The sequence below is a fragment of the Lampris incognitus genome, chromosome 3 (assembly GCF_029633865.1).
Source record: "Lampris incognitus isolate fLamInc1 chromosome 3, fLamInc1.hap2, whole genome shotgun sequence".
Classification (NCBI taxonomy): Eukaryota; Metazoa; Chordata; class Actinopteri; order Lampriformes; family Lampridae; genus Lampris; species Lampris incognitus.
The window spans coordinates 22,768,424-22,783,703 of record NC_079213.1 but is presented as its reverse complement, the minus strand read 5'-3'; the positions used below and the strand labels follow the sequence as shown (position 1 = coordinate 22,783,703).

The 15,280-nt window shown below is 42.3% G+C and overlaps 4 non-coding genes across 4 annotated transcripts; all 4 read right to left on the bottom strand.

The window, feature by feature from the left end:
• Positions 1-1,720: 1,720 nt before the first annotated feature.
• On the bottom strand, positions 1,721-1,792 carry trnah-gug (transfer RNA histidin (anticodon GUG)). The gene has a single exon. It is a non-coding gene; the product is annotated as a tRNA-His (tRNA).
• Positions 1,793-8,136: 6,344 nt separating this feature from the next.
• On the bottom strand, positions 8,137-8,208 carry trnae-uuc (transfer RNA glutamic acid (anticodon UUC)). Its single transcript has one exon. It is a non-coding gene; the product is annotated as a tRNA-Glu (tRNA).
• A 1,905-nt stretch (positions 8,209-10,113) lies between these two features.
• Positions 10,114-10,185, bottom strand: trnah-gug (transfer RNA histidin (anticodon GUG)). Its single transcript has one exon. It is a non-coding gene; the product is annotated as a tRNA-His (tRNA).
• A 2,446-nt stretch (positions 10,186-12,631) lies between these two features.
• On the bottom strand, positions 12,632-12,703 carry trnae-uuc (transfer RNA glutamic acid (anticodon UUC)). The gene has a single exon. It is a non-coding gene; the product is annotated as a tRNA-Glu (tRNA).
• Positions 12,704-15,280: the final 2,577 nt, after the last annotated feature.

The window sequence follows — 15,280 nt, the reverse complement described above, 5'->3', positions numbered from 1 at the left end:
GCACAAAGCAGAGGAGAATAGCCTCGTTACCGATGTCCGTGGACTCGTCCAGTTGGAGAGAGAAAAAAAGACTCTGACGCAGACGTGTCACCAGCTGATCTTGGATATTGGCAGCCATGGATGTTATTCGCCGCTTGACTGTATCATTGGACAGAGGTACTTTGTAAAGTTCCTCACTCCCTTTCTCCTCTAGCATTATGTTGGCCATAACCTTTGCAGCTGGCTCAACCAAGGTCTCGCCGATTGAGTGAGGTTTGCCAGCTTTCGCAATGAGTAGGGAGACCTTGTATGAGGCTTCGGTAGCTTTCGCGTTTTCCCCTGCGGCATAAAAAACTGTGTGGCTTCCTTTCTCGTGTGTCGCTCAAGCTCTTCATGTTTTCTCTCAAAAATTGCACAGGTTTCGAGGTGTATTCCTTGTGTTTTGACTCGAAGTGACGCTTGAGTTTGGCAGGTTTCATTGCTTCATTAGCTAATATGTCATAGCACACAACACAATGAGGTTTTGGATCCTCAGCATCTCCAGTCCAGAAAAATCCAAATTGAATGTAATCGCTACTGTATTTACGTTTCACTTTTGCAGTGGCTTTTTCAGAGTGTTGTGCTAGCTAGCTCCTGCTGCAAACTGTTAGCACTATGGGACTAACACTGACGCGCTCAATGTGAGAAGGAAGTCTTTGCACCTTGTTGCTTACATTGTTCGTCGTTTCTCCGGATTTTCTCTTCAGCCACCGATCCATGATGTTTGTATTTTGAACGGTTCACTTCACTCTTTGTTAGATTCTACTTAATTTTCACAATAGTCAGGAGGTCTTTGATATGAAAATCCTGTTATTGGAATGGAAGCTAACTAGGTAACCTAGGTAACACAGGCTAACTGAAGAGACATGACTCAAAACGCAGGTTTGCATTAGACAAATTGAACAAAATTCTTAGGCTTATTTAGGCTACATTTTGATTCACTTTTAATTTGGAAAACATTTAGAAAACAGCTGTACTCGTAACTTTGCATTGGAACGCAGATGGTGATTTGAGAAACACGATTTTTTTGCAATCCTCCCACGGACCACTTGGGGGCGCTCGCGGTCCGCGGACCACACTTTGAGCATCACAGACCTAGAGCAAGCAGCGGTTAGAAAACCATTTTAAACAATAGCTTAGTCATCTCAGAGTATTTTCAAACTTCAAAACGTGTCTGGAGGGGAACTTTAAGCATCGGTGAAATTCTCTATCAAAAACGTTTGCCAGACACATAACACGACTACATATTTATCACCCCCACAACTCAACTGCAGGTAAACTGATGTTATGGGGAGTCATCGGTCAGAGAGGCTACTTGGACGGTTTCTACCATCTAAAACAAGCTAGCCAGGAGTCGAACCTAGACTCTTCTGACCCAGAGTCAGGTGCATTATCCATTTCCTTTTCTTTTATTGCATTAAAGATTACACCACTAGCTAAAATTATGTCGTTAAATCAGTTCATTTCCATTCCTTTATATTATACACACACACACACACACATCCTGCCTGGGACAATATACTTTTAGTTGGTATGTGGTTCCTCAATAGTACCTTGATGTTACATCAACCTGTCACTTGCACCAGCACAATAGCCTTTAGTATACAGAAAAAAATGGCACTTCGGTGTTTTACAAAAAATTTGCTCACAAGAGGACACGGAAATACCTGCTCTTGCCGAGCCGAAACTTTGCAGCATCCACTGCCGTGACCCGGATTCGAACCGGGGTTGCTGCGGCCACAACGCAGAGTACTGACCACTATACGATCACGGCGGGTGAGTGACCTGGTAATCTTTACACATACTCATAACTGCACACAAGACAAATTGTACTTACCCTCCAGATATTTGCTAATCATGACTGATTTAAAATTTCTGCTCAACACTTCATGAATGAAGACAATAGCTGATAATTGCCAGGTGACCAAGTGCCTGCATATTACCTGCAACAAGCTGAGGTTTTCTGACCCATTTTCCAAGTGTGCCGAGACCATCCCTGAGCGTGCAATAGAGATTTGGAGCTCTGAATGAGCCTTGTATTTCTACGTGACGATCGTTAGGCATAGTGGACATGGCATGAGATATTCAAACAAGCTTTATATTAAAAGTGAGCTGTCTATAAGAGCCAAGGACACTACCCATTTGATCCATTTGATAGTTGAAACATAAGATTTTAAATCTACTTATTGCACTGATGAAGTATGATTAGCTTATAGGAACTAAATTACATGCCATACCGGGAGTTGAACCTGGGGAAAAACTAGGAATCCTAACCACTAGACTACATGGGACTGATGTCAACACTGCCACCCAGTGTGTGTGCAGCCAACACTTCAAGTACTAATCGGGAAATGCATGAAACATTTTTGTATTTCCTTACACACATCTCAGTCTCAATAAACACGTAGCAAACACACGTAGCTTCAATAGTGCTTCCATCTACCATTGCCAGTGACTGTCCTAAGGGCTTAATGATACACCTTTGGAAACAACGCCCGATATTTTACCATCACCGCTTCAAAGTCTCCTTGTTGCTCATATTCTCAACAATCACGCAAGTTCTACATGTCAGAAACTTTGCTTAGTCTGATAATAAACGATGTAGCTATTTATCCCCTCCACACGCACTGAGATATCAAACTGGAGGGACTGTCAACACTAGCAGGAGCCTGAACCTGTAGCGACCAGAGGTGGCGAGAAAAAAATGCAGTAAACTTTAGTTTGGGCTTTACAGGATCCCGATACTGCACAACCACAGTGTGGTCATGATATGGTGAGCTATGAATGGTGAGATAGCGACAAAGCACCATGACTTTCACCAAGGAAACTTGAGGCGTTCCCAGGCTAGAAGAGAGTATAGTGGAGGAGTTTGGTAAATGAATGAATGTGAAGGCCACAGAAACCCCATACCGCACAGTACATGTTATCAAGAAAGTACACGTCTCTCTCTCTCTAAAGCTGAAGTGCAGTGACGGCCACCTCGCCCTGACGCCCCGGTGGTTTTGAATTTTAGACTCCTACCAATGACCCAGTTCCCAGGCAAATATGGTTGGCTATCAATATAAACAGATATCACGCGTAATATAAAAACCTCAGTCAGACGGAAGATGTCTTTCTACAAACTTTGATTAGACCTCTGGGATTAATTATATAATAATAATGTGACAATTTGAACACACTAACATCCATCCATCCATCCAAGTATTATCCAAACCGCTTATCCTGCTCTCAGGGTCACCGGGATGCTGGAGCCTATCCCAGCTGTAATTGAACGGCAGGCGGGGAGACACCCTGGACAGGCTGCCAGTCGATCACAGAGCCGACACACACACATTCACACCTAGGGACAATTTAGTACGGCCGATTCACCTGACCTGCATGTCTTTGGACTGTGGGAGGAAAGCGGAGCACCCAGAGGAAACCCACGCTGACATGGGGAGAACATGCAAAGTCCACACAGAGGACAACCTGGGATGACCCCAACGGTTGGACAACCTCGGGGGCTGAACACACTGTAACACCATACCAGATTTAATTTTATGTTTCACACCCACTGCTGCGTCAGTCACTGCCTGTTAAAAGCTAACAAACAACATAAACAAATGAAAGATGCTAACTTCACTTACCATTTTGATACATCTGCTACTCGCCAATATTGGTGCACAACAGAGTCTGAGTCTGGATCTGACTGAGGCTCAAACATGTATGGCTGAATCTCCCCAAAGCTTGCTCTAACATCAACCATCTTGATGCGCACTGCTGTTTCACCGGTCAACCTAGCGCAAGCAGCGATAGTGGACGGGGCGCGAGGCCTGTGATATTTGCAAATTCATAGATCCTGAATTTCTCAATGAGGGATAAAGTGTAGCTGAGCTTCCAGTCCCTTTTGAGAGTTTTTCATTATTCTTACTTTTTATGTGGGAAAACCATGTTAAATAATGTCTGGTGGGGTACTTTAACCTTCGGTGAAATTCTCTACGAAAAACATTTGCCAGATGCATAACACAATTACATATTTATTGCCTCCACGACTCAACTGCAGGTTAACTGATGTTATGGGGAGTCATCAGTCAGAGATGGAAATTAGACACGATTTCTACCATCTAAAACAAGCTAGCGAGGAGTTGAACCTAGAACCTTCTGATGCATTGTCAGGGGTATTTTCCTTTTTTCTCTCTCGCATTATCCATTACGCCACTAGCCCACAGTATGTGGTTACATCTGTTCAATTCAATATCTTCATATTACGCACACACCCTGCCTGGGACAATATACTTTTAGTTATGTGGTAGCTCGTTGGTAACTTGATGTTATATCAACCTGTCAGTTGCAGCGGCACAATAGCCTATTTAATACACAGGGAAAATTGTTCTTATGCGTTTTATAATAAATGTGCCTCCAAGATGACATAGAAATACACGTGCTTGCCGAACCGAAAGTTGGCGACATCCACTGCCGTGACCCGTATTCGAACCGGGGTTGCTGCGGCCACAACACAGAGTACTAACCTCTATACGATCATGGCGGGTGAGTGATTTGGCAATCTTTGCACATAGTCATAACTGCACACAAGGAAAAATTGTGTTTACCCTCCAGATATTGGCTAATCATGACTTACTTACCCCTTTTCTGCTCGACACTTCATGAATGAAGAGAATAGTTGATAGAAGCCAGGTTACCAAGTGCCAGCATATCATCCGCAACAAGCTGAGGTTTTCTTTTTTTTTAAAATAAATTTATTTCTGATTTTTCCCTTTTTTCTCCCAATTTAGTGGCCAATCGATCCCTATTTTTAGTTCAAACACCCACCCTCGTACTGCATGCGTTCGCCAACTGCATCTCTCTGGCCAGCAGTCTCGAAGGAGACGCCTCCCCACTTTCGTGACAAGGCAACTCCAGGCCGAACCACTGTTTTTTCCGACACACACAGACGCATTCACGTGACGAACACAAGCCGACTCCGCCCCCCTCCCGAAGACAGCGTTGCCAATTATTGCTGCTTCATCGAGTCCGGCCATAGTCGGATCTGACGAGACCGGGGCGTGAACCCCAGTCCCCAGTGGGCAACTGCATCAACACAAATCCAATGCTTAGACCGCTACACCACCGCAGACTCCAAGCTGAGGTTTTCTGACTCATTTTTCCAAATTTGCCAAGACCAGCCCTGAGCGTACAATAGAGTTTTGGAGCTCTGTATGAGCCTTTGACGAATAGGAGATAATTATTTCCAAAAAAGCGGGCATGCACAGAACCACCATTAAGAATCTTCATTAGCCGTGTTTCAACATGAGGGTCGTTAGACATGGTGGACAAAGACATTCAAACAAGCTTTATTTTAAACTCAAGCTGTGTGTAAAAGCCATGGAGATTACCCATGTGACAGGTGAAACATCAGATTTTAAACCTACCTATTACAGTATCATTGGCCTACAGGAACTGAGTTAAATTCCCATACCGGGAATTGAACCCGGGCCGCCTGGGTGAAAACCAGGAATCCTAACTGCTAGCTAGACCATATGGCACTGATTTCAATACTGCCACCCAGTGTGTGTCTGCAGCCAACTCTTCAAGTACTAATTGGGAAATGCATGTAATCTTTTTGTATTTCCTTACACAAATCTCAGTTTGAAGAAACACACGTAGCACATTCTTCAAAAGTGCTTCCATCTATCGTTGCCAGTGACTGTCCTAAGGGCTTAAAGATATACCACTGGAAACAATGCCTGATAATGGGCTCCACATTTTTACCAGCACTGCTTCAAAGTCTCCTTGCTGCTCATTCTCAACAATCATGCAAATTGTATTTGCCAGGAACTTTGCTGAGTCTGATAATAAACTATATAGCTACTTATCACCTCCACAAGCGTTGATATGAGATATCAACATGGAGGGACTTCGACATTAGCAGGAGCCTGAACCTGTAGCGACCACAGGTGGTGAGACAAAATGCAGTAAACTTCAATTTGGGCTTTACAGGATCCCCTGATACTCCACAACCATTGTGTAGTCGAGCTATGGTGAGCTATGAATAGCAACATAGCGACAAAGCTCCTGGCCATTTTGCTAAGAAAACTTGAGGCGTGTCCAGGTTGGAAGAGAGTATAGTGGAGGAGTTCAGTAAATTAAAGAAGGTAACGATCAAGGAAACCTCATACCACACAATACATGTTACCAAGAAAGTGTTACTCTTTATATAAAAATCACAGTCAGACAGAATATCTTTCTGCAAACTTTGATTATTCCTCATGTATGTAACCACGTAATAACAATGTGAACACACTAACATCGCACCAGATATTATTGTACGTTTCACAACCACTGCTATGTCAGTCACTGCCTGTTAAAAGTTAACAAACATAAACAAATAAAAGATGCTAACTTCACTTACCATTTTTACACATCTGCTAATCGCCAATTTTGGTGCACAACAGAGTCTGAGTCTGGGTCTGACTGAGGCTCAAACATGTATGGCTGAATCTCCCCGAAATTTACTCCAATGCTAACCCTCTTGATTCGCACCGTTCTTTCACCGGTCAACCTAGAGTAAGCAGCGGTGGTGGGCGAGACGTGAGGCCTGTCATATTTGCAAATTCATAGATCCTGAATTTCTCAATGAGGGACAAAGTGTAGCTGAGCTTCCAGCCCCTTTTGAGAGTTTTTCTTTATTCTTATTTGTTATGTGGGAAAGCCATGTTAAACAATATCTTAGTCATCTCAGAGTATTTTTAAACTTTAAAATATGTCTGGTGGGGTACTTTAAGCTTTGGTAAAAATATGACAAATATTTGCCAGACACATAACACAACTACATATTTCTTACCTCCACAATTCAACTGCAGGTAAACTGACATTATGGGGAGTCATTAGCCAGAGAGGAAACCTGGTTTCTACCATCTAAAACAAGGTAGCCAGGAGTCGAACTTAGAATCTTCTGACCCGTAGTCAGAGCCATCATACATTTTTTTCTTTTATCGCATTACGCACACACATCCTGCCCGGGAAAATATACTTTAAGTTGTTTTATGGTACCTCGATTGTACCTTGATGTTAAATCAACCTGTCGCTGCCGTGACCCGGATTCGAACCGGGGTTGCTGCGGCCACAACGCAGAATACTAACCTCTATAAGATCAAGGCAGATGAGTGGTTTAGTAATCTTTACACACAGTCATAACTGCACACAAGAAAAATTGTGTTTACTCTCCAGATATTGGTTAATCATGAGTGATTTACTCTTTTCTGCTCAACATTTCATGAATGAAGAGAATAGCTGATAGAAGCCAGGTGACCAAGTGCCAGCATATCAACTGCAACAAGCTGAGATTTTATGACCCATTTTTCCAAGTTTGCCAAGACCAGGCCTGAGCGTACAGTAGAGTTTTGCAGCTCTGTATGAGCCTTTGACGAATGGGAGAGAATTATTTCCAAAGAAGAGGGCATGTACAGAACACCATTAAGAATCTTCATTAGCCGTGTGTTTCAACATGAGGGTCGTTAGGCACAGTGGACAGAGATATTCAAACAAGCTTTATTTTACAATAGCTTGTTTGCAGTCATGTGATTCTGATGATGCGTGAGATTCAGATGGAGGGCAGGAAGCGAAAAGTAGAATGGACGAGATGGAGCTAGTTTAGCCCAAACTGTGCTAGTTTAGATGATATGAGAGAAAGGTATAAACAGAAAGTAAGATATGTTGGACATGATCCTTATTTTATGAAGAGTAATTTTTTTGACGAAGTGGTCACTGCACACATGCGCGTTATCTGACTCTGCTCCTCCCGACCGCAGACGATGGTTCGCAAGCCATTTTTTACGGCATTTTCGGTCAATTTCTTGCATTTTTTCCCCTCTCATGAACAACAACTTATGGTACTCAATAAAAATTCCTTGTGGTTTCTCAGTTAATGATGCCAAACATAGGCATTTCGAAAGTTTGTGATAGTGCTTCCTATGTAGAAAATCACTTCCTGCCCTCCATCTGTACTTCGTGATGTCATATGTAAACAACAAGCTGTCTATAAAAGCCAAGGAGACTACCCACTTGACAGGTGAAAGGTCAGATTTTAAATCTACATATGGCACTGAGTAAGTATCATTGGCCTATGGGAACTAAATTACATTCCCACACCGGGAGTTGAACCCGGGCCGCCTGGGTGAAAACCAGGAATCCTAACCGCTAGACCATATGGGACTGAAGTCTACACTGCCACCCAGTGTGTGTCTGCAGCCAACTTGGCCAGTGCTGATCGGGAAATGCATGTAATCTTTTTGTATTTCCTTACACATGTCTCAGTCTCAAGAAACACACTTAGGATATTCTTCAAGAGTGCTTCCATCTATCATTGCCAGTGGCTGTCCTAAGGGCTTAACGATACACCTTTGGAAACAACACCTGATAAAGATCACCATATTTTTTTCCCAACACTGCTTCAAAGTCTCTTTGTTGCTCATCTTCTCAGCAAACACACAAGTTCTATTTGCAAGAAACTTTGCTTAGTCTGATAATAAACTTTGTAGCTATTTATCATCTCCACATGCATTGAAATATCAAGATGGAGGGACTTTCAACACTAGCAGGAGCTTGAAACGGTAGTGACTAAATTGAAGTAAACTTCAATTTAATGAACATGAATAAACTTCAATTTAGGCTTTACAGGATCCCTGATGAGGTATGAATAGCGAGATAGCGACAAAGCTCATGGCCATTTTGCCAGTGAACCTTGAGCCGTTTCCAGGTTAGAGGAGAGTCTACTGGAGGATTTTAGTAAATGAATGAATGTGAAGGCCACAGAAACCTCATACAGCACAGTACATGTGACAGAGAAAGTCCAAGTCTCTCTCTAAAACATTAAGTGCATTGAGGGTATGGTAGTATGCAAAAACATATGGTAGTATGCAAGGGCACATGTGGGTATCCGTTATTTCATGTGACTAGAGTGACAAACAAGTGTGGCAAGGAGCACAAGGCCATATAACCAGGACATAACATCAGCAGAAGATAAACTTGTTTATGCCCAAAAGTATGATAAGTGACATTCCATTACGTAAGTGTAACCATTATTATGCAGAAAACAGTAGCAGCAGTAGTAGTAGCATATCAAGACAACCATTAGATTGTCAAAGGGGGAGGACTGAAGACATCCTAACGTCATCCTTACATCGATAGAGAGGCCAACATGTCCTGATCAACAAGGTCCCTGATTAACAGCAGGACATTGACTGACGCAAGTAGATTGTTCACTAGATTTGTAAATGGTATAAAGACAGGGAGGCTTTTGTCTGATTTTCAGTCACTCTGCAGACCTGACTCAGACTTTGTTGATTCGTCAATAAAAGTCTTATTTTGAAGGCTCCTCGTCTCATTGAGTTTTTTTTGCAAGTTCTCTGTATCACTGGCCACCACATAAGCAATGGTGGTGGCGGGGCGCGAGGCCTGTCATATTTGCATATTCATAGATCCTGAATTTCTCAACGTTGGAGAAAGTGTAGCTGAGCTTCCAGCCCCTTTTCAGAATCTTCCTTTATTCTTACTTTTTTATGTGGGAAAACCATGTTAGACAATATCTTAGTCATCTAGTGTTTTTACACTTTAAAAGTCTGGAGAGGTACTTTAAGCTTAACTGAAATGCTTTTTAAAAAACACTTACCAGATGCCTAACACAAGAACATATTTCTTACCTCCACAACTCAACTGTTATGGGGAATCATCAGTCAGAGACACAATTTAGACACGAGTTCTATCATCTAAAACAAGCTAGCCAGGAGTCAAACCTAGAATGCTCTGACCTGTAGTCAGACACATTATCCATTTTTTTCTTTTATTGCGTTATCCATTATGCCACTAGCCCACAGTATGTGGTTACATCTGTTCAATTCCATTCCTTCATATTATGCACACACATCCTGCCTGGGACAATATACTTTTAGTTATGTAGTCACTTGATGGTATCTTTATGTTACATCACCCTGTCACTTGCAGCAGCACAATAACATTTAGTACACAGAAAAATCGTTCTGAAGTGTTTTACAATAAATTTGCTCGCAAGAGGACACAGAAATACTTGCTCTTGCCAAGCCGAAACTTGGCAACATCCACTGCCGTGACCCGGATTCGAACCGGGGTTACTGCGGCCACAACGCAGAGTACTAACCTCTATACGATCACGGCGGGTGAGTGGCTTGGCAATCCTTGCACATACTCATAACGGCACACAAAAAAGGTATTTACCCTCCAGATATTGGCTAATCATGGCTGACAAGAGAATAGTTGATAGAACCCAGGTTACCAAGTGCCAGCATATCACCCGCAAAAGCTGAGGTTTTCTGACTCATTTTTCCAAGTTTGCCGAGACCAGCCCTGAGCGTACAAATAGAGCTTTAGAGCTCTGTATGAGCCTTTGGTGAACCGGAGAGAATTATTTCCAAAAAAAAAAAAAGAGGGCATACGCAGAACCTCCAATGAGAATCTTAATTAGCCCCGCATTTCAATATGAGGGTCATTAGGCACGGTGGACAGATATTCAAAAAAGCTTTATTTTAAACTTCAGCTGTGTATAAAAGCCAAGGTGATTACTCATTTGACAGGTGAAACTTCAGATTTTAAATACATATTGCACTGATGAAGTATCATTGGTGTTAAATAATATCTTAGTCATCTCAGAGTATTTTTATACTTTCAAATATGTGTGGTGGAGTACTTTAAGCTTTGGTGAAATTCTCTATGAAAAAAATCTACCAGATGCATAACACAACTACATATTTCTTACCTCCACAACTCAACTGAAGGTAAGCTGACATTATGGGGAGTCATCCATCAGAGAACTTAAGACACGGTTTCTACCGTCTAAAACAAGCCAGGCAGGAGTCGAACCTAGACTCTTTTGACCCGTAGTCAGACGCATTATACATTTTTTTCTTTTATCACATTGTCTATTACGCCACTATCCCACAGTATGTGGTTACATCTGTACAATTCCATTCCTTCATATTACACACACACATCCTGCCTGGGACAATATACTTTTAGCTGTTATGTGGTAGCTAGTTGGTACCTTGATGTTACATCAACCTGTCACTTGCATCGGCACAATAGCCTTTAGTACACGGGGGAAAAAAATTGTTCTTAAGTATTTTCCGGTAAATTTGCTCCCAACAGGACACAGAAATAGCTGCTCCTGCCGAGCTGAAAATTGGCGACATCCACTGCCGTGACCCGGATTCGAACCCGGGTTGCTGCGGCCACAACGCAGAGTACTAACCTCTATACGATCACGGCGGGTGAGTGACTTGGCAATCTTTGCACCTACTCATAACTGCACACAAGAGAATTATCCTCTAGATATTGGCTAATCATCAAGAATCAAGAAAAATGTATTGTCATTTCTGTCATGTACTTGAAACAAAAGAAACGACATTAGACATTAATCATGCCTGATTTACCCCTTTCTGCTTGAAATGTCATGAATGAAGAAAATAGTTGATAGAAGCCAGGTGACCAAGTGCCAGTGTAAAAGCCCTGAAAAGGGAGTATTTGTATTACAGATACATGAACACAAATTTTCCTCTGGTCACATTGTAATGACTCAAATCTTAATACAGAAACAACATACAATCTAAACATACTGCAGCAATTCACAAAATAAATTGCGGTAACTCAGCTCATTTATGTTGTACTGGTAACACAAACCCATACTTCATAAGCTACAACACTAACAGCCCACTGAATTAATAATAGACATTTCAGCAAACAGTCTACAAACCACAGTGCCCGCTGTATGGTTTTTCTTCCACACTGCTTTACAGACGACAGAGCGGTTAGCATTACATGAGGTTAGCATGGTTTGCTTATTCGTCATCGTTAGCGTTACACGCAGTTAGAATCATTAGCTTATTCATCGTCAAGTAATTAAATTCATTACTCCACAATACAGGGACATACCATAATACCGATACGTTCCAGAGCGCACATACACATTTAACTAACACACCTGGGAACATGAACTGTTTATCTGAAGGAACTCACACCTGATAAGGGAGTGTTTGTATTACAGATACACGGACACAAACTTGCCTCTGGTCACACCTGTAATGACCGAGGGGAGGACGTGAGGTGTCCCCTTAAACGTAGCTCAACAGCGCTACACTCCCCCTGCTGGAGCCCTGATCAGTACTGCTGGTGTTAGGGAGACATTATCAACACAAAACATGGAAATAAAGGAATTACTGTTATCAAACTGCTGCAGCTAACAACAAACATTTCAAACACAAGATAAAATATAACATGAAAATGCTGGTAATGAACATTATTCCATCTGTCACACCAGCATATCACCCACAACCTGCCTAATCAACTGTCCTAAGGGATTAACAATACATCTTTGGAAACAACGCTTGATAATGGGCTCAAGATTTTTACCAGCACCGCTTCAAAGTCTCCTTGTTGGTCATATTCTCAACAATCACGCAAATTCAGAGATATTCAAACAAGCTTTATTTTAAAATCGAGCTGTCTATAAAAGCCAAGGAGAACAACCTACTCTACAGGTGAAAGGTCAGATTTTAAATCTAAATATGGCACTGAGTAAGAGTCATTGGCCTATGGGGACGAAATTACATTCCCATACCGGGAGTTGAACCCAGGCCGCCTGGGTGAAAACCAGGAATCCTAACCGCTAGACCATATGGGACTGAAATCTACACTGCCACCCAGTGTGTCTGCAGCCAACTTGGCCAGTACTGATTGGGAAATGCATGCATGCACATTTTTACCAGCACCGCTTCGAAGTATCTTTGTTGTTCACAGAAGTTCTATTTACCAGAAACTTTGCTTAGTCTGATAATGAACTATGAGGCTATCTATCACCTCCACAAGCACTGAGATGTCAAGATGGAGGGACTTTCAACACTAGCAGGAACCTGAAACTGTAGTGACCACAGGGGGTGAGACAAAATGCAGTAAACTTCAATTTAGACTTTACAGAATCCCTGTTGAGCTATGCATAGCGAGATAGCGACAAAGCTTATGGCCATTTTGCCAAGGAACCTTGAGGTGATCCAAGGTTAGAGGAGAGTATAGTGGAGGAGTTTAGTAAATGAATGAATGTGAAGGCCACGGAAACTTCATACTGTGCAGCACATGTTACCAAGAAAGTCCCAGTCTCTTTGAAACTGAAGTGCACTGAGGGCCACCTCGCCCTGACATCCCAGCGGTTTTGAATTTCAAACCATTGCCAATGAGCCAATTCCCAGGAAAACCTGGTTGGCTACGTAAAATGTAAAAATTTCAGGCAGACAGAATATATCTTTATGTAAACTTTTTTAAGTTAACATACTGAAACATCTTACCAGGTATTATTGTATGTGTCACAACCACTGCTGTGTCAGCCACTGCCTGTTACAAACTAAGAAACCACATAAAAAAATAAAAGATGCTAACTTCACTTACCATTTTGATACATCTGCTAGTCGCCACCCTGTGTGATGGCCTGGCGACCTGTCCAGGGTGTCTCCCCGCCTACTGCCCAATGACTCCTGCGGTAGGCTCCAGCATCGCCGTGACCCTGAGAGGAGGATAAGTGGTTCAGATAATGGATGGATGGATGGATACTAGTCACTGATTTTGGTGCAGAACTGAGTCCGAGTCTGGATCTGACTGAGGCTCAAACATGTACGGCTGAATCTCCCCAAAGTTTTTCTAATGCCAACCATCTTGATGCACACCGTTCTCTCACCGGTCAACCTAGAGCAAGCAGGGTGGTGGGCGGGACGTGAGGCCTGTGATATTTGCATATTTATAGATTTTGAATTTCTCAATGAGAGACAAAGTGTAGCTGAGCTTCCAGTCCCTTTTGAGAGTTTTTCTTTATTCTTACTTTTTATGTGGGGAAGCCATGTTAAACAACGTAATAATCATCCTAGGATATTTTTGAATTATAAAACATGTCTGGAGGGGTACTTTAAGCTTTGGTAAAATTCTCTATAAAAAAACATTTATCATACACAACTACATATTTCTCACCTCCTCAACTCAACTGCAGGTAAACTGACGTTTTGAGGAGTCAGCGGTCAGACAGGTAACTTAGAAATGGTTTCTATCATCTAAAACAAACTAGCCAGGAGTCAAACCTAGAATCCTCTGACCCTAGTCAGACCCATTATTCTTTTTTTTCTTTCCTTTATTGCATTATCCATTACGCCACTAGCCCACAGTATGCGAGTACATCTCTTCAATTCCATTCCTTCATATTACACACACACACACATCCTGCCTGGGACAATATACTTTTAGATTTTATGCTGTACCTCGATGGTACCTTGACGTTACATCAAGTTGTCACTTGCAGTGGCAAAATAGCATTTAGTACATGGAAAACATGGTTCTTAAATGTTTTATTAGAAATTTGCTCCTAAGGGGACGCAGAAATAACTGCTCTTGCCGAGCTCAAACTTGACAACATCCACTGCCGTGACCCGGACTCCAACCGGGGTTGCTGCGGCCACAACGCAGAGTACTGACCTCTATACGATCACGGCGGGTGAGTTGTTTGGTAATCTTTACACATAGTCATAACTGCACACAAGTAAAATTGTGTTTACCATCCAGTTATTAGCTAATCATGACTGATTTACCCTTTTCTGCTCGACACTTCATGAATGAAGAGAATAGTTGATAGAAGCCAGGTGACCAAGTGCCAGCATATCACCCCGCAACAAGCTGAGGTTTTCCGACCCATTTTCCCAAGTTTGCGAAGACAAGCCCTGAGCGTACAATAGATTTGGAGCTCTATATGAGCCTTTGACGAATGGGAGAGAATCATTTCCAAAAAGGAGGGTATGCACAGAACCTCCATTAAGAATCTTCATTAGCCCTGTGTTTCAACATGAGGGTCGTAGGCACAGGGGAGAGATATTCAAATAAGCCTTATTTTAAAATCGAGCTGTCCATAAAAGCCAAGGAGACGACCTACTTGGCAGATTTTATATCTACATATGGCACTGAGTAAGTATCATTAGCCTATGGGGACTAAATTACATTCTCATACCGCGAGTTGAACCTGGGCCGCCTGGGTGAAAACCAGGAATCCTAACCGTTAGACCATATGGGACTGAAATCTACACTGCCACTCAGTCAGTGTGTGCCTGCAGACAACTTGGCCGGTGCTGATCAGGAAATTCATGTAATCTTTTTGTATTTCCTTACACAAATCTCAGTCTCAAGAAACACACGTAGCATATCCTTCAATAGTGCTTCCATCTATCATTGC